Source organism: Haemaphysalis longicornis, unplaced genomic scaffold (genome assembly GCF_048455015.1).
Source record: "Haemaphysalis longicornis isolate Haplotype H1 unplaced genomic scaffold, Haemaphysalis longicornis Haplotype H1 scaffold_2, whole genome shotgun sequence".
NCBI lineage: Eukaryota > Metazoa > Arthropoda > Arachnida > Ixodida > Ixodidae > Haemaphysalis > Haemaphysalis longicornis.
Window position 1 is genome coordinate 249,003,257 of NW_027526295.1, and position 25,257 is coordinate 249,028,513.

At 46.8% G+C, this 25,257-nt stretch overlaps 1 protein-coding gene across 1 annotated transcript in view; it reads right to left on the minus strand.

The window, feature by feature from the left end:
* The window catches only part of Mef2 (myocyte enhancer factor 2), a 278,552-nt gene that overhangs the window by 126,389 nt on the left and 126,906 nt on the right, over positions 1-25,257 (minus strand). Inside the window, exon 3 of the mRNA XM_077700114.1 lies at positions 23,111-23,182. The gene's annotated coding sequence lies outside the window, so the exon portion shown is untranslated. The remainder of the gene's footprint in view (positions 1-23,110; positions 23,183-25,257) is intronic.

A 25,257-nucleotide genomic window follows, 5' to 3' on the forward strand; every position in this document is an offset into this window, starting at 1 on the left:
GTACGATGTATTTCGTGACGAACCCCGGAAGAGCCCTGACCGTTTTTCTTAAATTGCTGGCGGCTAGATTTTTTGGCATTTTTAAAGCCTATCACGGCTTGCGGAGGCCACACAGTTCCGACAAACGGCTCAACAACAGCACTGAATTGCCCCACTATTACAGCAGCGGTAAGAAGGTTCAAATTTTTAACGCAAAGGAATCTTAGGACGTTCTTGAGGCAGTACTTAAGTGCCTGCCACAGGTTAGCAGTGTTCTGTTAACAAAAACAAAAGCACTAAAGTCTGTTTACGTGGCTTGAGTGAAAAAGCATCGTGGCATCCACTGGCGTCGTACACCATCTGCGTGTAGACCTTGTTGGCGTACTTGCGTGGCCGACCGCGCGTAGCTGACGTATCAAATGCACCGCCAGTTTAGCTATAGCTAAACTGGCGGCGCATCTGAAGTGGACGCACTTTCAATCCTGAGACACGGCACGAGTCACTAGGACAGGTCCGACGGACCCCAGGCAGACTGACGGCTTTTCCTGGCGCTCAATGGAGCCACGAGAGGTTAGCGCTCGTTTTGTGTTTTACTTCTCCTGTTGGGGCCTAATAATTTTAAAGCCGCGTGGCGGAACACCAGAGTGGAATTTTCGCGCTATCCGCTCCTTACAACGACAGGTTTATTGTCTAGAGGGGCGCATAATGTATTCGCGTTAAAAATACGCGGTATATTTGAGAGGCCACGTTTTATTAATCCAGCGACGTTCCGAATTGCGTTGCGGCGGATTTGATTCAAGGCGGTCACGCTCTGATCAGTACAGCCGTGCCCAGAAGTCCCCTGTCGCTACTTTTCAAATTTAACCGATCTAGGTTTACACTCCCTATACAGAAGTAATTTAAATGAATCAAAGCTTAGGAAAATAGGCCAGCAAATATTTGTTCAGAAGTGTGCAGAAGACAGGAGAAGTGTACACAGCCGTTAACCAGAAAATTTTAGTGCTGCGTACGGCTGGAAAAGTGCCTACATACCCTAGGTGGTCCTGTTTGGACCACTTAGGGTTTGCAGTATGTAATAAATAAATAAATAAATAAATAAATAAATAAATAAATAAATAAATAAATAAATAAATAAATAAATAAATAAATAAATAAATAAATAAATAAATAAATAAATAAATAAATAAATAAATAAATAAATAAATAAATAAATAAATAAATAAATAAATAAATAAATAAATAAAAGGATGGCGTTAAGCTTACACTTCAACAAAATTTGGAGTTTGAAAAAAGAACAAAAGAAGTACGGTGTTTCCATTTGTAGCCAACACCAACATTTACTAGACAAGCTGGTACAGAACACCGGGCTAGGGAGGCTAATGGAAATAAAATATGGATATATTTTTTTCACAGATTGTTCAGAAGGATCACTTATAATCTACCCGGTAGATTATAAGTAATTGGGATACCGGGTATCCCAATCTTTGGTGGTTGCGCTAGGATGTTAACGGTGCAGGACCAGGTACAGGGTCCTACAGTCGTAGCCCGTAGCGTGGCAAGGGCACGCAGGCAATTTGTCCGACGTGAACGCCACATTTTCCGAGTGCTGCAGTTGTTACTAAATGCGGCCTACACGTGTCGCCGAACGCTCAAGAGCGCAGTGTCTCGGAGGAAATTGAGTAGACGCAAAACCACCCGCAATAAAATGTCACATGCATGGGGATGGGAAATCGCGTCCTTTATTATGAGGATTATCTGTTAATGCCACTTTCTAGAGAATTTTTTTCGCCTTTCGTCGCCGTCGTCAACAGCGAAAAGGCTCAACTGCACACGCCCTCAATCCTTCCTCCTCTCAATAGCTCACGTTGATGTTAAGCGGCTGGCACGGTATTGCCCCAGCTTAATGGGGCCATGAAGACAAAATACAACTTTGTTCAGTTAAAAAAATAACTAGCCTTTGGATAACTCACTCAGCTCTATGCAAGCCACGAAAGACGTTTTGTAACTGGGAAAACACAAGAAATACTGAAACACTTTCAAATTTCGCGCCACAGTGGCGTAATATGCGCACGAGTGGCGTAATATGGGCCAACACTAAAGCATAGTTATCAGTGTGTTAACTCAACTTTAGCATTCAAGTGATACAAAAAAATGAAGGAAGGAAGCTCACATTAACACGTAAGACTTGAAGGTGGCGAAGCTGTACGCAACCTTCGTTTAAGTTGCCGACGATTTGCTGCTTCTTCGCTGCCACAACTACCTTTACTCCATCATTGTTGCTATAAGGGTGAACTTCGTTCATTTTTTATTGCAAGTGATAATTATTGGACATCACTTTGGAGGGGCGTTCGCTATAACGCGTCTTTCTCGTTCCGAGCAAGTGTTGCCACGATTACGGCGAACACTGGAGTTCTCTCTTTTTTTTTTTTGCGAATATTGGCAAATCTGCCTAAGTGGGTATGCTTGGCTTGACAAACGTGCGCCGGGGACGCTGGGCGGTCGCCGCGAGGCATGCACACACGAGCGCTAGGCATTTTCTTGGTTTTTTAACTGCCGGGCAGTCGCCGCAATATTGGCCAATCTCTCTGAGTGAGTATGCTGCCTTGACAAACGTGCGCAGGAGACGCTGGCGGTCGCTGCGAGGCGCGCGCTCACGTGGGTGCGCTCGGAATTTTTTTGCTATTTTTAACTGCGGACACGAAAAATTACGATTTGCTAAACAGCAACGCTGTTAATAAAACGGAACTGAAAACTCCGCTACCATCACCCAGTCATGTTTTTTGGCGGTGGCTTAGGCCAGCGGCCGCCAATCGCACAAACGAGATTCTCTGACGTCATAGAATCGTCAGCAGAAGATGGTTGGGGAGTCGCCACTGCTTCACACGTCTTATTATTATTTCAATCTTGTTAAAAGTTCGCGAGCAAAAGAGGTGCAATTGCTATCAGTACAAGGCAATATTTTCAATGAACTACACTTGTATTTCGTTTTCATGGCCCCCATATTAACGGGGTTATGAATCGAACTTTCACTATGACTTCTAAATCTGAACTGTTGCGATTTTACTGTCGAAAATTTGGCGGACACTCTTTTTTGCATTTATTTTTTACAGCAGCCGTTTTCCGGAATTTGGTGCATTTGCGCTCGAAAAAATTGTTCATACGCACTCGCAGCAGCAACAAGCAGGTAATACCGAAACTTTTTTGTTGATTTGATTGTAGGATTTAACGCACCGACGCAACGCAGGTGATGAGGCACGTCGTAGTGGAGGGATCGGATTAATTCTGACAAGCTGGGGATCTTTAACATGCGCCGAAATCTCGTACACGCGAGCGTTTTTGCTTTTCGTCTCCACCAGAAAAGCGGCCGCCGCGGCTGGCGGTCGAACCCGCGTCCTCGTGCCCAGCAGCGCAACGTCTTAGCCACTGAGCCACCACGGCGGGTAAACGTTTTTGTGATAACCAGCAGCGAGGAAACTTACTGTTCGAGCTTCCTAAACGAATAGACGTGCCTTTCCTAAACCAAAAACAAAGCTTCCAAACTGAATACTGCCGTGCATTTGAACAAAGCCCCAGCAAGGAAGGTTGAATTCTTAGTTCACACAAAGGTTGCGGAAGTTAGACATGCCAGTAATCTGCTAAATTTAAGCATTGACGACTTGCCAGTGTATGGACACCATCGACGGCAGTATAGATAGGGTGACGTAAACGGTGCGCCTCAGTCCAGGAACCACTGCACTTATTTTAAAACCGTGTATATAGCGCGCCCCCGGGATTCTTTTCCTGCATTAATGTGTCAATACGTGCTTGAAGTGCTTGAAGTTTCATCCCGGCAACCCACTGTGCCGGAGAGCTATACATTAAAGCTAGCTAGCACTTAGACAAAATTTATCTACATCATCCGGCAGTGTTGCAGAGTTTCACAAAAGTCACGCGTGGAAAGATATGAGGGGGAAACAATTATTTCACGCGTCTTGGTAAAAAGGTAAATGTAGATGATAAGGAAGAATGCGGAGCTGGATTTTATTTCACGGTGTATTATACGAAGGGAGTTTGAAATGGTCATCCCAGGCAGTGCGTGGATGAGTTACGCGTTTCGCGCGCCTCGAGGAAATGAAAGTTGTGGAGAAGCTGTCGAGGGTCTCGAGTAATTCGTGGTGTAATTCCTGTCTCTGTTCCGCATCACCCTCTGTCATGTAAATATGCAACGGTATTATCACTATTATAACGCCTGGTGGACCCTGTATGTAGAAGGCAGCGGCGACAGCGTGGGTCTCTACAGGCCCGCAGGCGCGATTGTACTCCGCCTGCATCTCACGCATGCTCAGGAGACAACGCGCGGTAAGCTACGATGATAGAATGCATGCGGTGCCGATGATGATGACGATGATGATTATGACGCTTATAATTCGATTATGGGGGTTGGCGAGTGCTTGTGCGGTAAGGACGGTAGGGCCACTATGCCGGGCCCGTGTGGACGCCGGTAATCGCCACCCTTTTTTGCAGTCGGGCTTCCGAGCACCTCGTATAAATTTAAGAGGACACAGTGCCGATTCCATTGCCCATTATTACAATTAATGTAAACGATGACCGACAGTAGGACGCACGTCCACCGGCATTTTTGGGGATATATATATATATATACATTCTACTCGAATACAGCCTGAGTGCTACACTGATGGTTGTAAAAATTACACCAAAGAAGGAAGCGTAATAAATCTACAGAAGAGATGCGTGAAACATCCATCAGCTTCCACCGTATTCAATGTCATTGGCGATGCCTCCAGAAGAGAAATAAATCTTAAATTTATTTTCCCGTTATGTCTGTTCCATTAGTGAATTCTGCGCAAAATCGCAGTGCATCCAGTGCTATGATCGTGGCTTTTGGCGAGATATAGCACCATGTAAGAGACTAAAATCTCTCAGTAACGTCTTCGAGTAACTCGGTTATACAGGGAGATTTATAACAGTAAAAAGTACGCATTGTTTTTTTCTTTTATTTTGTTACCTGCCTTCTACACCACTTCGAGCTCAAGGAATGCTCGTGACGTGTAGCAGGCACCAAAAGACGTTTTTCAACATTTCCGACACGTATAAAAAACTCTCTACAGGACGCCAGAAGCATGGCAGAAACCATCTCTACCGTTAACGTAGACGTAAGAACAAAAGAGAAACAGAACGACCATGCACGTAGGCATTTTAGTATCGCGCCAACCAGTCTATTTCACGTGAAAAAGTTCCGTGTTCTGGCATCCTTGCGTTCCGATATGGCAGATGTACGAGGCCGCGTAAAAAGAAAGGTCGTGCCAAGGTCGCGAAAAACGGCATGGAAGCCGTGCTGAACATGCTGCTAACCTTTGGACTGTTACGTACACAACATCCGTTGTCGCTAGTCACGTGAGCCAACTACATGTGCTGCTCTCAGCGTGTATAAGCCTACGGTCTTTGCATTCAAGGGAGATTATGTTTTTTAACAGCACGTATGCATGCATGCAAGCATGTATGTATGTATGTATGTATGTATGTATGTATGTATGTATGTATGTATGTATGTATGTATGTATGTATGTACGTATATATATATATATATATATATATATATATATATATATATATATATATATATATATGGTGTACGTATGTATGTACGCACAGCCTCTCTATGCGTACATACAGGCTATATATGCACAGCTATGCTATGCTTTTATATGCTACGATGCATCCATATCCTTGTTATGCGTGTATCAAAACTTGGAATGAGGGGAATGTTGAATTAACAGAAGAAGGAAGGTTGAATTCTTAGTTCACACAAAGGTAGCGGAAGTTAGACGTGCCAGTAATCTACTTAATTTAAGCATTGACGACTTGCCAGTGTATGGACACCATCGACGGCAGTATAGATAGGGTGACGTAAACGGTGCGCCTCAGTCCAGGAACCACTGCACTTGTTTTAAAACCGTGTATATAGCGCGCCCCCGGGATTCTTTTCCTGCATTAATGTGTCAATACGCTCTAAAGCCAGCAAAATCATGATTTTTTTACACGAAGCAACTGAACTACTCCGTGCATGCGAACATTAATGCAACCTACAATTCAGTTTCAATGAAAGCCATCAGCTATTCGTATACTAATAACGGTTGAGCAACTGATCGCCACGGCACATGCGGGTGGCATTCATAACCCGATGGCATGTTTGCGGTATCTACCGAAAACCACCTGCTACGCATCCTTCGGCACGGGTTCTGGGAACGCAGCTGGTTTGAAGAAAAGTCGTTTGCGGTCAGAGGAATTACCTGTTTTTCGCGTTCCTGTACATGACAGTTGATCGAACACAAAACAGGTTCTTCGTTTACAGGTTACAGATCCACGTCGATATACCGAGCTCCGTTTTTTTAATGATGCTACGATAGGTGCAAATTTGTTTTGCTTCAGAAGCTGATTAGGGGAAACTTAGCATGAGGTTCATCAGAGGCGTCCCATCTGGGAGAGCGTTAGAGCCATCGTTTGCGGCTCATCAGCAACGACGAAATTTAGTGCGGAGAGAGCGAGAGCGAACATTTATATGAGTGGGGATTGGCTTCTTAGTCCAGATGTCCAAGCATCGCCTTTGCGCGTTCTGCCCTCTCCGTCAGTCCGGCGAGGTGTGCGCTGGACAGCGCAGTCTCCCACTGCTATAGAGGTTGGGTTTAGGGAAAGTGGGTGGCAAGTCAGGGTTTTGGCTACATTCCCAGACTACGTGGTATAGGGAGCCTAGAACATGCATTGAGCTGGAAGGTGGTTGGGGAACTGCATATGGAGCCGGACTGGGTGAGGGAACGTGTTTGTCTGAAGTAAGCGAAGGGTTGAGCCTTGTTTTTTACTTAATTGCGGGTGTGGTGGTGGATAGATTCTCCGATCTAGTCGGTAATGCTGGGTGATGGTACGGTAAGTCACAACAGGGGCGCGGTCAGGTTCTCCTTGGAGGGCCTGTTGGCCGAGTGCGCAGGCCGTCGCGTGGGCGATTTCATTGCCGGCGCCCAGACTATCGTGAGGTGCCCGTTCGGGGGGTTTGAGCTCAGGAGGCGGTAGGCTGTGGGAATCACCGATCCCAAAGTAAATCTTCTGCAGGCTTGCTGAGAGTCGGAAAATAACTTTTTTTTTTTTTTGCGAGAGTTTGCTTTACGGCATAACAGTGCCGTAAAGCAAACATCAGCAACATCACATCGGTTGCTTTGCCTTGGTCTGGGTGATGGCTAGCGCTGTAGCCACTTCTTCTGCTTCTTGAGTGGTAGTTTTGGTGATGGTTGCGCTGGTGTTGCATTTGTCTCTCGCTCTGCTGCCACTATTGCTCCCTTTAGGTTACAGCTTGCTGCGTACTTGTAAACCATTTCTTCGTCTTTACCGTATACATTTTCTCTAGAACTTCGGCCCTGGCCTGTCTTCTGCCCGCATGATGTTCCGTAAGCATATTGCGAGGGATGGGCTTGATGTGTATAAGCTGCCTCGTATCTGGCGCTAGAGCTCGGGGATGTAACTGGCCTTGAGGCGTCCTCTGAAGTTCCGCCAAGAGCCTTCTGCCCGCGTGTGTGAGTCGCGTCTTAATTTTTGTCTGGAGAGGTGTCCTTCGATTAATTGTGATGCGATGTTGTGAAGGACTAATTTGAGCAGTCCAGCAGTCGAAGCGCTCATGGGGATTCCCAGTGCTTGTTTGTAAGCTTTCCGTATAATGACGTCGAGCTGCTCTTCTTCTGTTTTGGTCAGAATTACGTACGCGGCCAAATAGATAATGCGCGACAGAATTGAGGCCTAGACCAATCTGGCGGGGTCCTCCCCTTTCATCCATCTTTGTTCGCCACCCTGCTTAACATGTGGGTGACCTGTTCCGCTGTAGTCTTTAGTTTCTGAATGAGGCCCTTTTTCCTTGCGGCCGCCTGGGTGTTTAGTCCTGGTATTCATATAGACTTTGTAGGCCTGATGGGATGGCTTCCCAGTGTGATATGGATGTCGTCTTTGTCTTTCTTTATGCTCCGTCTTCGTACGACCAGAACTTCCGATTTTTTTTGCGGAGCGCATGTTAGTCCGCATTCTTTGGCATACTGACTGACGGTATCAGTTGCCTGTTGGAGCGTGTCTTTGAGGTCGCCGATCGAATCTATGCTCATCCAGATAGTAATATTGACGTCGTAAAGTCCATGCTTTATGTTATGGATCTTAAGTCGTTTCGGCAGCTCTAGCAGCGCTATATTGAAAATCATGGGGGATAGAACTGACACCTGAGGGGTTCCCCTGTCCCCGAGAGTAATTGGGCAGGAGGAGACGTCTCCGATATTTATGACAGATTCGCGGTTGGAGAGGAAATCGCCAATTTAATTGTACGTTCTCTCTCCGCAGTCTCTTCTTGCTAGGTTACTGAGGATTGCCTTGTGCGCCACATTATCAAAAGCCCTCTTAAGCTTGAGGGTCAGCATGGCCCGGGGGGAGTGTCTCGTGGCAGGAACGAGTATGTCCTCCTTGATTTTAATCAGGATGTCTTGCGTGCACAGGTGCTTTCTGAATCCTAACATTGAATTTGCTGGGTGTCATCGAGGTATTGCTGAAGTCGTAGAAAGATACCCTCTCCATGATTTTCCCCACGCAGGATGTTAACGAAATCGGCCGAAGGTGCGACTGACCCCGAAACCAGCTGGTTTCGGGGTCAGTCGCACCTCGGCTGTTTTCCAGGGGATGGGAAACTTACCTGTACGCCAGAAGACGTTGAAATCTTCTGTGAAGTCTTCTACAGCCCTGCCATCCAGGTTAGCCAACGCTTTGTTGGTGATTTGGTCTTGTCCAGGTGAGAAGGAGCGTTTGCAGGCAGCGAAGGAGGCTCGAACCTCAGGGACATCGATGTCTCTGTCTAACTCGAAATTAGGTGCACCTTCATAAGGGGAAAAAAGTACCTCCCATTTCCGGACGTAGGCATTTGTTCCTCGAAACTGCCCCAAGTTGACTGACATCGCCCTCACGGAGAAGTGAAGTAGCGTCGTTCGGGGCACGAAGACTAGCTGACGATGACCATGATATCCGTTTTGGTCAAAGGAATGAAATTGAAGCACTTCTGAGTAAAACTCTGGGGCCCATACAAAACCCGTCCGTTCGCTGTAGGACGCCTGGTGGCCACGCACTATATACCAGAGTATGCCTCGGCCGATTTCGCCCTCATTCATAATGCCTCATCCGTAAAGCTTCCCGTATTTTGTCATTTATTACTAGCTTGCGGGAAGGTTGATACGCAGCAGAAAAGATGGGGGGGGGGGGGGGTTGACTTGGGTAAGCAACAGTCCAACAGACTGACGTTAGGCTTAACATCACGCTTTGACGTCTAACGTCGGAAACCGGCACACGGATCATCGTATATAATGAGCATGAAGTTAGGTTTAACTCCACGCTTTTTTTATATCTAACATCGTAAAGCGGGTGACCGCGAGTTGTCCGGAGAACGCGGTGATGCACTTTCGCTCTCTCATTCGTGCGGTCGATCATAACAGAAAAACAAATTTCGAGACACTTAAATCTGATAACGTGCTTTGCCTTACTTGCCATAACGTGCTTTGCTTACTCCCGCCCGCCGTCGAAGGGGTGGTTCTGTTTGCGGTTATACTATTGTAACGGGTTCCTCTTATATAGGCGCCTACCCGTCGATACACCAGTCACGCTATTTTATTGTCTCACTATTTTACCTTTTCAGTGCTATATGCGCGTCAACTCACACCCACCTATATCTCACCTTAATCTCACTTAATACACTTTCCCCCGTAACGAAGGACGAGATTGGCCTTCGAGTGTGGTATCCGGCTGAATCCTTCCACTTCAGATAGGCTTTCGGCCTGCGGTGGGCATAAATAGGCTGAAGATGACGCTAAATCCATCTTAATCCACCCTAACCCACATTAATTCATCTCTTACCCTAGCTTAATCCATCCTAACCAACCTTACCTTAATCTCCACCTTAATCTATTGTATTTCACTTCAGATAACCTTATACGCCTTATTACTGCATTATTAATCATTACTGCCAGTCACTAATCAATTGGTCCTTAACTTAGTCGGGATTAATCATCTTTTATGCGTGGCTAACATGCATTGGTTTGCTTCTGGCCTTCTTTGGGTCACGTGGGCTTTTGAACCATTCATGTCGACACCGGGGTCACTCAAGGTCACATTCCTATGAGACATATAAGGCTTTTGCATTAGTAATCATCGTCATTCGCGTCGTGATATTCGTACACGCCCTGATATTTGCCCATAAGCTCACTGTTAGCGCGCAAAATTTGCGCTGTTGTGTTTGTGGACACGCAGACGGTGGTAATCAAAACAACCATCGTCATTGCCGTGGTCACGTTCGTCAGCACCGCAGACTGGCCAAGGAGGCGTATAGGCGTTTCCTAGTCCGCACAGCCAAGCGACGGATTGCGCCATCTAGGGGCATGTTTGAAACTATGTCCATGTGCATGCGGCCCTCAATTTAATCGCTCAGAACCGCTTGGCCGCGTACTGTAGTAGTTCCGCTCCCACGAAGCAAACATCCTAACCCGGATTCAAATCCCGTTACCGCTTTTTTTTTTTTTTTTCATTTTTCAAGGGTTCATCATATTTGAATATTAACATTTTTTACCACTCAAATAATCTATTTATGACCTCTTTATGCATTATAAATGGTATTTCAGGTATTTTCGTTGCCTTTTGGTCAGTTTCAGGTACTGCTTATTGTGTGTTTTTACGGGTTTTCCCCTTTTAGGTCGGTTTCGGCTAGTTCTCTTCAATATTTTTCTACGCCGTGGTTTTCAACCATTTCAGATCCGTTTTGGCTGTTATTTATTTCAGTTCGGGTGGTTTTGTATGGTTTAGGTACGTTTATGCTGTGATATAACCCCCATAAGCAAGCTCAGGTGACGACTGGCTGTACTGACTAGGAAACACATATACGCGGCCAGGAGCCGACTGTTAGCGCTGACAATTCCTGATATCGTCTTCGCGGACGCATGGACAGTCGATAGCCGATACAATCGTCATCATTGCCGTCGTTTGTCGTCGGAGCAGGGGATTGGCCGAGATTGGGGGAACGCTCGCAATTTCAGCTATCGTCTTCGTGCACACGTGCACCATCAGTAGAAAAACAATCACAATCATAATCATTGCCGCCGTCATGTTCATAGGCGCAGGAGATTGGACAAGTAGTAACTATTAATAATTAGGGCGCTCACCGTCGTATTCATCTGCGGCGTTTGACGCAGTGCCAGAAGGTGTGTTGCCATGTTCGGTAACGTTTTACGCTAAACGGAAATTTTAACGCAAGGGGATTTGCGGCCACGAGCTGCACATGCTAAATTCCGCAACTTTCTGTTGTAGATCATCCTCTGTTCCGGCCTCCTGCTTTTCGCTGATTGCCTCCTGGTCATCGCGAACAGCGCCTCGTGGCCTGTACCTTATCAAGAAGCTTTTCTGATCCCTTCCGATGTAATGCCCTTCGGGGCTTTTAGGGTAAATAAATAAATAAATAAATAAATAAATAAATAAATAAATAAATAAATAAATAAATAAATTAGAAATTACTTGCAACTGCACAAAAATCTCCCAGCACGTTTTGCGATCGACCGGCAATTTTTGTGATTTTGTGATCGCCTGCCGCGGTTTTCAGCCTTTAGTGCGTACTTCAAAACAAACGCATGCAGTGTTCTTTGGACTAAAGTTGCGCGGTTTGGAGGCGCCCATCAACGCAAGGCTCCTTGCCCATGCCTCCATGCAAATGCCCCCTTACGCACTCTGTGTTGGTTGTTTCGCTATCTACATTGTCGTTCACTGTAAAGCGGCGTGCAGCGCTATGTCACGACGTCAGAGGTCATCCAGACCATGAGCGAACGAATGCTGGAACGCACAGCATCCAGACACAAACCCCACAAAAAAAAAAAAAAAAAAACAGCCCCACCCCTAGAGAACCGAGGTCTCTGAATGATAGGCGTCGTAGGAAAACCAGAACAGAAAGCAAACACGCCGACGCGGCAATAAGGGGATCTCTTGTGGGACGCCAGGAGGGAAGAGCATCCTCAGACCGAACGGACACCCGTCGATGCAGTCGGAGCTCCCGCCGCCGACAATGCATGGTCGGCAACGCGCGGACGGGCATCGGCCGGGGAGGAGTGGCGCAAAATATAGGTCGCGCGAAGAATCACCTCATCAGCGCGGACGTGGGGACGTCATGTACTGCGCGCCGCGAAGCGTCCAGGAGGAGAGCGCGCGCCGGTTTGGCGAGTGCAGTGCAGGGCGAAGTACGTACGCGTATAGAAGAGCCAAGTAAAACTAAAATCGTCGCGTAAAACAAGGGCCGGGGGCGGCGACAATGGCAGAGGATAAAGCGAGCCAATTAAGGGTCCGCAGAAGCCGCACACACAGAGAGCAGCGTGGTCCACCACGGACGGCTCTGTGGTGGATCGAGAGAGGAGAAAGGATTTTGGAAGTGATTATGGCGGGGGAAGGAACGGACGGGCTCCGAAAGAAGCGTGAAGAGAAGAGACACAGAGTAGGTTATGGTTACAACGGCGGGCGGCCGGCGTGGCGCTAAGAAGGGGATCGGCAGACGCGAGGGTGAATGAGGAGTGAGGGAGGGGTTACATGCGGAGAGGACAGCGTCGTTGGCGGTGCTCTTTTATGCCGGCCGCCGGCACTGATGAGTGCGTGCACACGCGCGCGCTTCAAGTGCACGAGTTCGAAATGGCCGCCGCCGCTCAGGGCCCTACTCTCTTCCCAGGACCTACCCTTCTTTTGTGCGCACCACGCTGGAGCCTTTTGTGCGCGCGCGAATCCAAAATACGGAAGCCGCTGGCGGGGTGCGCGCCGCGACGGCAAAGTGGGTCGGCGCCGCCGCCGGGCAGCTGCGGCGCTGCCGAGCGATGAAACCGAACGAGGCGAGAGAGGAAAGCAAGAACAAAAGACGCCCGAAAGCTTTGAAAAAGAAGAGAGAAAGAGAAGCTAGCAAAGAACAGAGAAAAAGATGATGAACGTGAAAAGAGAAAAAAGAAGCACAATGAGGGCGACGACGGGCAGTGAAGGCTCATTAAACTTTGTCCACTTACGGGGCGGCCTTTCCCACTCGCTTCTCTGTGTTTTATCTCCCGCGCAAGCCAACATCATCACGTAGTTCAAGCGCAGACGTCTCGGCTCCTTTCAGCGTGCGGAACTGTGGTGTGCATGCCACACTGTAGCAACGAAAGCGAAACGTTGACTTTGTGCTAGGACTGGAAGAGGGACCAAGCGTTAGTTTCGGACAGCCGTATGCTTCAAACCTCCCACAAATAATGTTTTGCGGAAAGCTGAGAGCCAGGCATGGTTTCACTATCGCCTTAGAGTCGTAGCAATACATATGTACTAGCTAATAATACGGTTCAAATGAAGAGCGGCTGTGCGTTAGATAATTTCATAGGTATACGGAGTTGACAGAAGGATGGCCGGCCAGCAGGCAAAGAGCCGTTGCTAACGTCCTGGCTCTGCTAATTACAGTCAAACCCGGCTATAACGAATCCGGATAGAACGAATTATGCTCTATATCGAACAAAAATATTTCAGTTACGGAAATACATGGGAAACATATTCCTTATAACGAAGTTCACATCCGATATATCGAACTCCGCGCGCCTAGAGAATGGCCGCCGAAATGCACGATCTCGGAGCGGCGATTGAGATGTGGATTGGCCGCGACCACGGAGCCGCGACAGGGACATTGCGCCTTGCACGGAGCGACGTGACGGCCGACACTTTCCTTAACTGTTTCCGACGCGCGGGACTCACGGCAGAACCCGCGCAGTCAGCGAGTCCGGACCAAGACAGCATCGGTGAACTGTGGGAAGAGCTCGCCAACGTTGCCGATGATGTCGCGAGTGAAAGCCGTCCGATGCTTATAGTGAAGCGCTTTCGGCAATCGATGTGCTCCGCCAATGCTTCTTCGATTTTGGAGAACGCAGACTCGCAAACAACGTTTCGTGTAGAGAATGCTATGCTAGTTGTAGCCGACAAAACGAAAGTGAAAACAAAACTCACAGCTTTTTTTTGCATGATAGGCAGTTAAGGCAGAGAGAAGCTTTATTAATTGCAATAAATGAATTATTTTGAGTACGGTTAATGGCTACTTTACTGTGTTCGTTTCTGTATGCGGGCATGGTGTAGTTGAGGAGGAGGGGGGGGGGGGGGGGGGTCTACCGCGCAATGCGAACTCGTAACAATAAGCTCGTTATAGGCGGGTTCGGCTATATCGAACAATTGGATATATCGAACTAATCGTGGTGTATATTGCAGTTCGCTATAAACGGGTTTGACTGTCAAACCCGTTTATAGCGAACTGCAATATGCACCACGATTAGTTCGATATATCCAATTGTTCGATATGGCCGAACCCGCCTATAACGAACTTATCGTTACAAGTTCGCAATCCACGGGAACCCCCCTCCCCCTTCTCAACTCCACCATCCCCGCATGCAAAAACGAACACAGTAAAGTAGCCGTTACCATACCCAAAATAATCCATTTATTGCAAGTATTAAAGCTACTTTCCGTCTGAACTGCCTACTTTGCAAAGAAAAAAGCGGTGATTTTTGTTTTCGCTTTCGTTTTGGCGGCTTCAACTAGCATAGCATTCTCTACACGAAACATTATTTGCACCAGTTTGAGTCTGCGTCCTCCAAAATCTAAGAAGCATTGACGGAGCACATTGACTGCTGAAAGCGCTTCATTATAAGCGTCGGACGGCTTTCACTCGCGACATCATCGGGAATGTGGGGGAGCTCTTCCCACAGTTCACCGATGCTGTCTTGGTCCGGACTCGCTGACTGCGCGGGTTCTGCCGTGAGTCCCGCGCGTCGGAAACAGTTACGGGAAGTGTCGAGCGTCATGTCGCTCCGTGCGAGGCGCAATGTCTAAGTCGCAACTCTTGCTCAGTGGTTGTGGCCAATCCACATCTCAATCGCCGCTCTGAGACCATGCATTTCGGCGGGCATTCTAGGCGCGCAGAGTTCGATATATCGGATGTGAACTTCGTTATAAGGAATATGTTTCCCATGTATTTCCGTAACTGAATTATTTTTGTTCGATATATAGCATAATTCGCTCTATCCGGGTTCGTTATAGCCGGGTTTGACTGTACAGGTGCACTGGTGTGCAAGTGCGAGTACGTGTTACGGGCTGTAAGTATTCTCTCTCTGGTGTCATGGACAACTTCTGTTTTTCATATGTTGCAGCTGACTTCCGCTTGAAAACAAAGTGCAGGGGGAGAACCGTTGCCTTTCCCGCCGAAAGGCCCACAGTTTAGCTGTCCCCGCTATTTTGACGTCTATCAGCACCGATACCGGCGCCACCCCGTCTTTCTTACGTCACGCTTTGAAAAATGTGACGATAGATCTCACTAAAAAAATGTTTTTACCCTCTTCACACTTTGCTGCTTTCGTCAGCATCGCAAGCCATTGAATGCTCCGACTGCACGAACGTATTATACAGTAAGACTTCCCTCACTGAACCAAAGCCAGTTTGGTGCAGTTAGAGGTGAGCCATGATGTAAGCCATGATACCGTTCTCAAGAACCTCAGGGACATCAAGTACATGACGCTCTTCAAAACCACCCAGCCGAGGTTTCCGCCAAGCTCGCAGTGATTTAGGGGATATACATCACGCCCGCTACGCCGACGACATTACCATCTAGGCAAAGCACGGCTTCCACGGCGAGATGCAGGAGGGCCTGCAGCGCGCGACCGATGTCGTTCATTCGGCACGCGCGGAATAGCGGTGTTCAGTCTACGTCAGAGAAGTCGGAACTTATCGAACAAATGAGGTATAGCAACGTGTCGTACGACCCACCGCCCTACTCCTCCACCAGCGAGATTAAAAAAATACTGCTAGTGTCGTGTACAACAAGACGACGGGGCCCGTCTTGTTGCATGAGGCACATGCATGAGTGTGCATGAGGCGCACGCCTTCTAGCACCTCATGCACACTAATAATCGAGTCTTTCGAATACTAACCGACGACAGGGCCTGATGGAGGCCGACGCCAACCGTCTCGTCCTGGCGCTTATCACCACTTGCGTCGCCTATACCTTCCCATATCTGACACTCAACCTCGAGAACGAGAACAGTTGTGTGCACTCATTCGCCGGGCATACAAACAAGCGAGACCGATCCTCTAGCTCTTGGAATCCACAATGCCGTTCAAGAACATGTCGAAGCCCACCTTATACGTCATCAAGAGAGGTTTAACTGACTCCCATGAGCACGTTGGTTTTAGCTTGCTTGGGCTACCCGAAAACCTTGGCCCACAGTCAAACACCCTCTCTGTCAGCCGCCAACCACAGTAAATTCCCGCTCGAATAAATATAACCATGCACCCGGGACTTCATCGAAGGCGGCGTCACGCTCGCGTCCACGCTTTTCAGATTTGGTTGAAAAGGCCTGAAATGTCCGATAACAGAGCAATGGGTGTCATCCCTATCAATGAGGACTCGCAAAAGGCAGCCACGGCGACCGTCCAGACTCCTAGGCCCTTCGAAGCAGAGGAAGCGGCAATCGTGCTCACTTCCACTGCCAAATTTTTCTCGATTGTTACTGATTCGCAGGAGGCCTGCCTCACTTTCAGAGAAGACAAACCTTTAGAACTCGCTCACACATTTTCTGTTATCCCAGTATCACCTCCCTCCAATACACCTTTAAATGGACCTGGGCATGTTTCTTAAACGGGAATGACCGCGATCAATAATCTGTCCGAGCTTTAATACTTCGGACCCCGTAACCGCAAGCGGACCTGACCCTGGTCCCAGTCCCTGTCTCTTTGACGTGTCAAGGTATCCGCTAACATTTGGGATCAAGTCACCGAAACCTCCCCCTGCCGTAGAAAAACTTAACGAAAGCGGAAGTTTTATACGCTCACGCCTGCTGCAGACGGACTCCTTCCCGCATCTCAATTATCTGCACACAGTGTACCTACCATCCATGCAGCCCATACTACCAATGGACGTCCTCTGTACACTAAAAAGGTGGCACTCTGCCTCTTAAACTGGTCGTGCTCTGACATTCCTCATCCAACACCAAACCAGTGAGAAGCCGTGCTGGGTAGCTCGGATCCGGACGACCGTAGCAATCTGGTCTCGCGGGCCAAGACTGCAGCCAGAGCCATAAGAGGTCTAAAATGAGGGCCCCTCTCACTTCTCGGAAGACGATAGACTAACACCGTGCTCGTCATTGCTATTAAGTGTGTGCTACATGGTCTGGATTGTCAGGAATTTAAGATAAAGAGATTAAAAATTCCTGACAATACAGACCACGGAGCACATACTTAATCGCAATGACGGCAACTTCTCCCACGTGTACGCACGTTGCCTATATGTCACATCTTGAAGCCAGCATAACCGGATACCTTTCGCCTCTTCATTTCATTGTGAACAAGGCTCCCGTACGGGAGCTGAAATGTCTTTGTTTTTAAAACTTTCATGGTCGGAGTCAGTTTTAATTGTTGTCATGCGTTTTCCCAACCAGACGGACTTCCGTCCAACTCTTGATTTCGAACACTGTGTTCTTTTACTAAGGTTATTTTCATCCTTTTATGATGTCATCCACCCAAGGATGCCCTCCAATTCAAAACGCAGATTTGCTATCATTCCTCCTTCCATGGCTGGTTGGGCTGACTAGGTTTTTATTCTGGGATACACAAAGATTTCACTCACGTCATGTCCGCCACAGAAGTGACGCCAGTACAACGAAGCAAGCGGCCTGTAAAGGGTGCACCCCTGCACACAGGGTCTTCTTGCGGGGAAGGAACCTTTAGCACTAAATAGTATGTTATAATTAGGGTTGTTCGTTTTCGGGTTTTATACTTTAACATGAAAGTGCTTTATGCCGGGATATACCAAGATTTCACTGATGGCATATCTGTCACGGAAATGACGCTAGTACACATTTGCCGAAGTGACCCGCCAGCAGGACGTCGCTCGCCAAGCACACTCACAAGACAGCCACTGACCCGCAAATCATGCTCAGCTGCAGATTTCGCTGTCCATTTCACTTTCGTGCTCTACCGATTCCTATGACAGAGGAATAAACCACATTTTTGGCAATCTGTCTACCCATTTGTCTTAACCTGCAGTACGCATTGGTTGTATACCATTCTTTTCAATGGCAGAGGTAGCCCAGTGTTAATTACTTCAGTGTGCTTGCCGAATGCACCCCACCTTGTACAAACTCCACACTCCTAATTAAGTTCTCGTGGTTTGAATCGCCAATGACAACTTGTCCGTGAGAGTTGTATTCATCTATCTCTTTAAGCATTTCATTGCTTAGGCTAAAAGTGAGCTTTTCTGAATGTGTTTTTAACATAATTTTCAAATTTATCATATTTATTTTTAACACTACAACGAAGCTTTCTGAGGGCAGTTTTTAAATAATTATTTGCTGGTGTTCACCCGATTTAGGAAACAAGGCAATGTCATCATCAAATGTCAAGTGGCTCAAATATTCTCCCGTTTACTTACCTTATTACTTCGCCCAATTGAGCTTCCTGAATACACTCTTTAGACAGGCTGTAAGCCCTTTCTGTGAGATGACGTCTCCCCAATTCACACTCTTCCTAATAGAAAACTTTTCGCTCTTCTCTTGGTTCTTCTCATACCCTGGCCGTGCATATATGTCTTTTATGAACAGTGTGTAAGTATTCTCGATTATTTCTTATAATAGTGTTTCTATTACGGCGACGATGTTACTAAATAAAACTCTATTTCGTAACCTTTAAACACACTGTAAATGTGTTTTTTGTACTCCCCGGATTCCTCTATTGCCTGACTGATGACAAGAATCTGATCCATCGCTGGGTATTATTTCAAAAGCTAAGCATGTTCCCTCGGTTGGTGGAAATCTGGGGCTTCGCTCACGCAATTAACGATTAGTAAACAAATTGTGTACAACAAGGAGAACGTCGATGTTCTGTGATTTCAAGGCTCTTTGACATTATACTTTTTGTGAATTAGAATAATGTTGGCGTTTTTTGGCGCTTGTGGAACTATTAAAGCCCCCAGGAATTCTGAGAAGGGTTTCGAAAGCTTGTGTAGTATCTGTTTTTTTATTGAACAGATAGGTCACTTCTGGTTTTCTTACTTAGTGCCCCCTATGCTATAGCTGATACTAACATAATGAAGTTCAAAGTTGAACGCATGTTGCTGATTTTTTCACGTTTTCTGTTTTTGTGACTTAAGGAAAACACAAATACACAATGAAAACACAAAGAAAACACACTGTCAAGCATGATACTTCAGAATGTATTAGTTAATTCTCTGTAGATATTATCCTTAATATTAAATGAAAGAAAAGAAAGCACGTGCCCCCGTTTTATTTCTATCATTTACACTTTCCACACCTTACCACAGCTACTATCCATTATATTTTCCCTGCGATTTTAGTTCATCCGCTAGTTTACACTACTCGCAACTCATATTCGCCCACAGGAGAATGCAGCATTTGCTGTAAACTCAAAGCATGATGTTAATTGAGTTTTATTTTTAAGTGCAGAACACTTTAGGGGCTCGCCTTGTCGTCGTAGTTCGCTGTAACGCTCGATGTCAATCGACTGCGGGAATCAGGCGGCACAGCGAGATAACGTACCCAAGCAGAGCCCGGCGTACCCGTGGTAGGGCGTCCCGTATAGAGGCTTCGAAAACCAAGCGGTTTAAGTAGTCAAAACCATTCGAAACCCGTGAACCGTTGGTGCTTGTCACACATCCCCGTTGTTTAGCGCAAAGAAAACTGCAGGTTCATTTGAGGCAAAATATACGTAATTAACCCGCAGCGCCCGCGTTCATTTAGTTAGGAATGCTCGTTGGGTTGGCTTTTACGATAGCAAGCGAAAAAAAGTGGCAGTGCAACGCCGGCACGTGCGGGAGGAAAAGCGGGCACAAAAAGAACAGAACTCCCGCTGGCACGACGGTGGCGGGAAATTTGAATTGCATTGGGTGGTAGCAGTGAGCGGATAACGGCGCTACAGCCCATTAGGACGAATAACTGATCTGCACTTCCGACAGCTTTCACGTTGAGTGAAATGACTTTAATTTTTTTCCGAAGCAAACAGCTTCAAGCGTACTTTCACTGAACCTGAACATACTGGCAACAGCTGAAAGAAGGGCTACAGAGAGATTCAGAGAGAGAGAGAGAGAGAGAGAGAGAGAGAGAGAGAGAGAGAGAGAGAGAGAGAGAGAGAGAGAGAGAGAGAGAGAGAGAGAGAGAGGGACCAAAGCGTGGCGCTGCTTTGATTTTGCTATCTAAATTGAACGCTAATGCTGACAACTGCCATCTCTAGTCGGCGGTATCTTCCATAGTAATTGTATTACACCATCATCACCGGAACACGGGATACGTCCATGTGATGTGTATTTTGTTGTTGGAGCCTTGAAGTACACTTCCCCTCTTTCAATAACGGCATGCAACAGCTTTATTTTTCGGAATTTGTTCTGTTGTATTCCAATTTCTTTTTTTTTGTTGTTGTCCAAATTATTATGTGTACAAGTATGTTCTACTTAGCTCAATGTCTCGCAGATCGTAATTAGCTTGAAGCATACAAGAACTTTGATATTGGTTTCCACTTGCCGTGTACACGCTTATGATATGCACGTCCGGCCCCGCGGGTACTGGCACTGTTGGTCAAGTCTCGTGTAGCGCAACGAAAAATCGAAAGGTCCAATAACTTTGTCGTCTATTCAAGGGCCATGCGCGTGAGCATGGGGTATTCAAAACGGTTGCGTCGCACCGCTAGAAATTTCCGAGAAGCTCCCTCTCGGAGTGACCAAATAGGGAAACTGATCTTAGTTACTTTAACCACAGGTATAAGCACTCAGAACAGAATGTGTGCTCCTTTTTAAACTCCCCATCTATAAAATTTGCGCTGATTTTAGCTGAAGAATCCAGCCGGATTAATTAGTGCCCACGAGTGGGAAGGATAGAGCGTGTAAATGAAATAGTAAACAAAACAAACAAAATGTAGCTTCAAGTTTACAGACATATAGGGTGTCTTCAGAATGTCGCTGCGCTAAAAATACCTCCTCGATACCGACGTTCTATGCATGTTTACCTTACACCCGACATCCGATACGATATAACAACAAGAAGAAAGCATGTGTGGTACCTGCACCCGTGCCTATGCCTGACTAGACATAGTCCTAAAACAGTAACGTGTAGGGTGACGAGGAGAATGCTCATATAATAGCGGCGTCATTTTATTCGGATAAAGGTTAATTGGGAGCGACATGCACGAGGATCGTTAGTTGGGGTTCGTCACGTACAGAAAAAAAAAGAAGAATACTGTTACCGCCAGGTTTCAACAGCACGTATTGCGTTCTGAACGAAGCTGATTGATTAAAAGGCAGGTAGTGAGAGAGCAGCCTGTTCAAGTTTAAATTTTATCGCTGGGGTTGCAGAAACCAGTAGAAAAGAAGAAATAGAACCCTGGAGGAGAAAAAATATCATGGGTGTAGCGTGGAAGCATAAAACTACGAAATTTTGATTTTCTTTTATTAAACGTATTGTGTTCATTTAAGGGGAGGTGGATGCGTTTGTGGAATAAGGGTGCTCTGAGAATTGACAAAATATATTGAATGATGCAGTGTACGTCAACGTACGCATACACCTGCTTGCTCTTTCTTTCTTGATTTTGTGCGGCTGATATAAAGTACGCGGTTGCTGTTCGATGAATTTGCATGCGACCAAGAAGACTAAAAGACTTGTGTTTTTAGTGCAGCGTCACATGGCCTGTTTCATCTCGGTGGCAGTTCGTGCTATTTGAAATAAGACACGAATCCGCTGTGCTGCGACTGATTCAGGGGCAAGCATAAAACTGTTTACTCCATTACGAGACATACAGCATAGGGATGTTACGGAAAGCTTGGTTTCAAGGAAAATCTTCACATATTCCCTCCTACAGCATAACACTACTCAAGCACTGCTCAGCATACACTGACTCAACCACTGCCTCCGTTTTTCAACAGCGGAGCGGTTGTAGCTGGCCGTAATTTGTGGCGCGCAACGTGTAATGCGTTAAAAATACTAAGAAAATGCCCAGCGCTCAAGAGCGCGTGCCTCGCGGCGACCGCCGAGCGCTTCCGGCTCGCCAGTGGCTTTTGCAAGAAAGAAAAAAAAAAAAAAAAAACTGACGAAAACTTTGAGGAGCGTGGCGCGTTGCCTAGCAACCAACAACGCCACAGCTGGCGCAACACATGCTCCACGGAACCTCAACGCGACGGAACGCCGCGTATGCGTCGTGCACGTACGCGGCGCCGCTGCGCCCCAGCTGTCGTCAAGCGCTACGGCGCATGTAATGCTTGGCATGAGGAACACGACGATATCGATGCATATGACGCTGAATACTACTAGCACAGTGAAAAGCGACTACGGAACATGTAAATAAACAATTTCAAACTTGTACAAATGGATGGTGATGTGTCCTTCAGTGCTCACGTAGAAAAAAATCCTGAAGCTTCGTTATGCTTCAAGCCGCCGTAGCGCGACTTAGTGCACGCTTCGCCAGTTTTTAATTGGCGTTACTGTTGCTCCGTCGCCCGTTACTGTTACCGACGCGTCTTAACGCAGCCTGATAATTCGTCCAGGCCAGATGAGATGCGGTCATTCATACGCCGAGAGCAGGCGTGGAGTGCGAGTGACGGGAAGTGGGAATCATGCGCAGAAGGTCCTCGATGTCGATGCATCGTTGCCGTACGAAAGGCGCTCTGAATTTCTCGCTGAACAATTGGCACGTACTTAAAACGGTATTGAAGAACTGGCAGTACGTTACTGAGGCCCGTGGCAGCTCATCCGTAATGGCGAAGTCAAACGGAACCAGGAACGCTCACTTTATGCCTACGGTAGTTACTTTTATGAACTTGTAGGAAACACTGAACCTAGTGCATTAGGTCTAAATAAGCTCGCCGAAGCGAAATCGTCGATGAAAGTGACGCAGGCAGCGAAAAATTCGGTTTTTATGCCATTGAAATTTAATTCGGTTCCACTAAACATAGAAAACTCGAACATTGCGCGAGGGGGCGAGTTGTGTTACGCAGCGAACGCTGCTTACTCGTTTTGACTAATGCGTTTATTCGCAGGATTTCACATACCTGTTGGCACAGAGGAGTTAAGACGCCCCAGAAGCAGCGGACCGATAGAGCCGCAGGCCGGTGTTCCAGAAGCTGCGTTCAGAAACGAAAACAGTGATTATCATTAGCTGCTCACAAAAATTAATCAAGGTGCATGCATACGGCCGCCTTTTTAGATGCCTCCACTGTTCTATACATTAACTTTTAAGTAACAAGCTGCAAGTTTACCGTAATAATTGAAGATTGTGTGGTATCTAGGTCACTTCAACTTTTACTTATCAGCAAGTATAGAACCAGTAAGTACCGGAGTACCCTGAAAGCTTCGAAGAATTAAACAAGACTACTCTTTTAGGCGAATCACTTCAGCCGTTATTCGAAATTCGAAGTTTGTTAATGCACAAAACTATAATGCAGGTGGTTTCAGAATTTCGAAACTACGTCAGGTGTGGGAAACTATTGTCCGGAAACTTTCAATCGCAGCTAGAGCTATTGCTTTGTTTCCAAAGTAAGGACAAGGAATTATTTGTAACTAGATACTTTGCGTCTGGACTTGAGCATGCATTTTCCTTCGGCAGGGCGTGCATGGCTTGCTCGCGTGATGGCGTGACGGGGGTGCTGGAGAGAGCGCCATCTGGTGGGACGCACGTGAGAAAAATCGCCTCTCCCGCCAATTCCTCTCGGCACGGTGCGCGTAGTCGGCGAGTCACGCCACTGTCGTTGCCGAACGTTAATTAACGGCACTCTGTCGACTCAGGGAACGTGCCACGAGCGATCCCTCCCACCAGGTTATGTGAGCACCAGAGCGCCAAACTTTGCGGGCTGAGAACGAGTAGAGGGCAGGCAAAGGAGCAAAGTCTGCGAGGCTTGAAAGAAGACTGCAGTTCTATATCACTGTGGCCCTAGAGCCTTGCTTACGTTGCTTTCCTGTGACTTTGTTAAACTACTTTTTTTTTGGTGAAAAACGATGCTTATCATCAGCATTATCATAATTTGTTTGTTGATGACCACCCCAACATGAAGCCCTCTCCCCTGCTACTTGACCCGAAGGCTTGTGGGCACGGCCCCACAAGCCTGTCTGGCTTGGGCTGGCCCGCACATGTAACCTGTTCGTGGTTCAAACAAAGATGCTCATTAGTACTATTTCTTTGCAAACAATTTTATTATCTCATCTCCTCATCGAATTTCCTGTCTTCTCTACGAACCCCTTCGCTCTGTAGCCACTATATAATCGGGTCATCCGCCTTTTCTCTAAATTTAAGCTGGAATGTGTTTACAATAAACTTGCACCCTAATATAAGGTGCTCGGTTTACATCCCTAACCTTTGCCCCTTTCCTTTCCATCACTTTTTGAGTGAGATGAGCCAAGTTTTATTTCAACAAGGTACTTAGCAAGACTAAAAGTTTCGGCTGAGAATGTTAGCGCTGAAAGTACTACGTACGCCTTCTTGTCATTGACAGATGTAAGCTACTGTTCACTACTTCATAGTGCATCTTCAATGCACCCCAGCCGATACTAATTCTATGCTAGAACATTTTCTCGTGATTTCGTCAGCCCTGACAAATTGCCTAAAATAACTATACCGATCCGCCACATCTAATATGTAATTGCATAGGCTTAAAGGCTGCCTTGGTGCTTGATTACTAATTGTTAATTTTGGCTTCTTCGTGTTTGCTTTTAAACCTAGGACTAAGCTTCCCTGAACCTATCGTTTCAGGTCTTCCACAGGCCCACGACGCAAGAGGCGACGTCATCCGAAATGCTCAAGTAGCCCCTTAAATGCCTTCCCTACTTGGCCATAGCTCTAGAATGCTTCCCCCTAGCCTCCCCATAGATAGCCTGCAAATAATTAACGAGAGATGGCGCGCACTTGCTGGCCCCCTTCCTAACGGGCAACTTCCCATTCCTCTTGGAGGTGTTATCGTGTCGGTATAATCCTGGTATGTGGTGCACAAGAGGCGTATGTTAGTAGTACTTTAAATTCCCTGGTTTCTCAATGTTTAGACGTCTGCAACGGGTTCCACTGAGTTAAACGATTTTTCAGCATCTACGAAAGGTATCCAATATCCAATACCCAATATTTTCAATATCACGGGAAATTTGATACATTCCGCGGCTTTCTGGATTACCAGGTCTATGGCACGAATGCTATCCACTAACAAGTAATCTC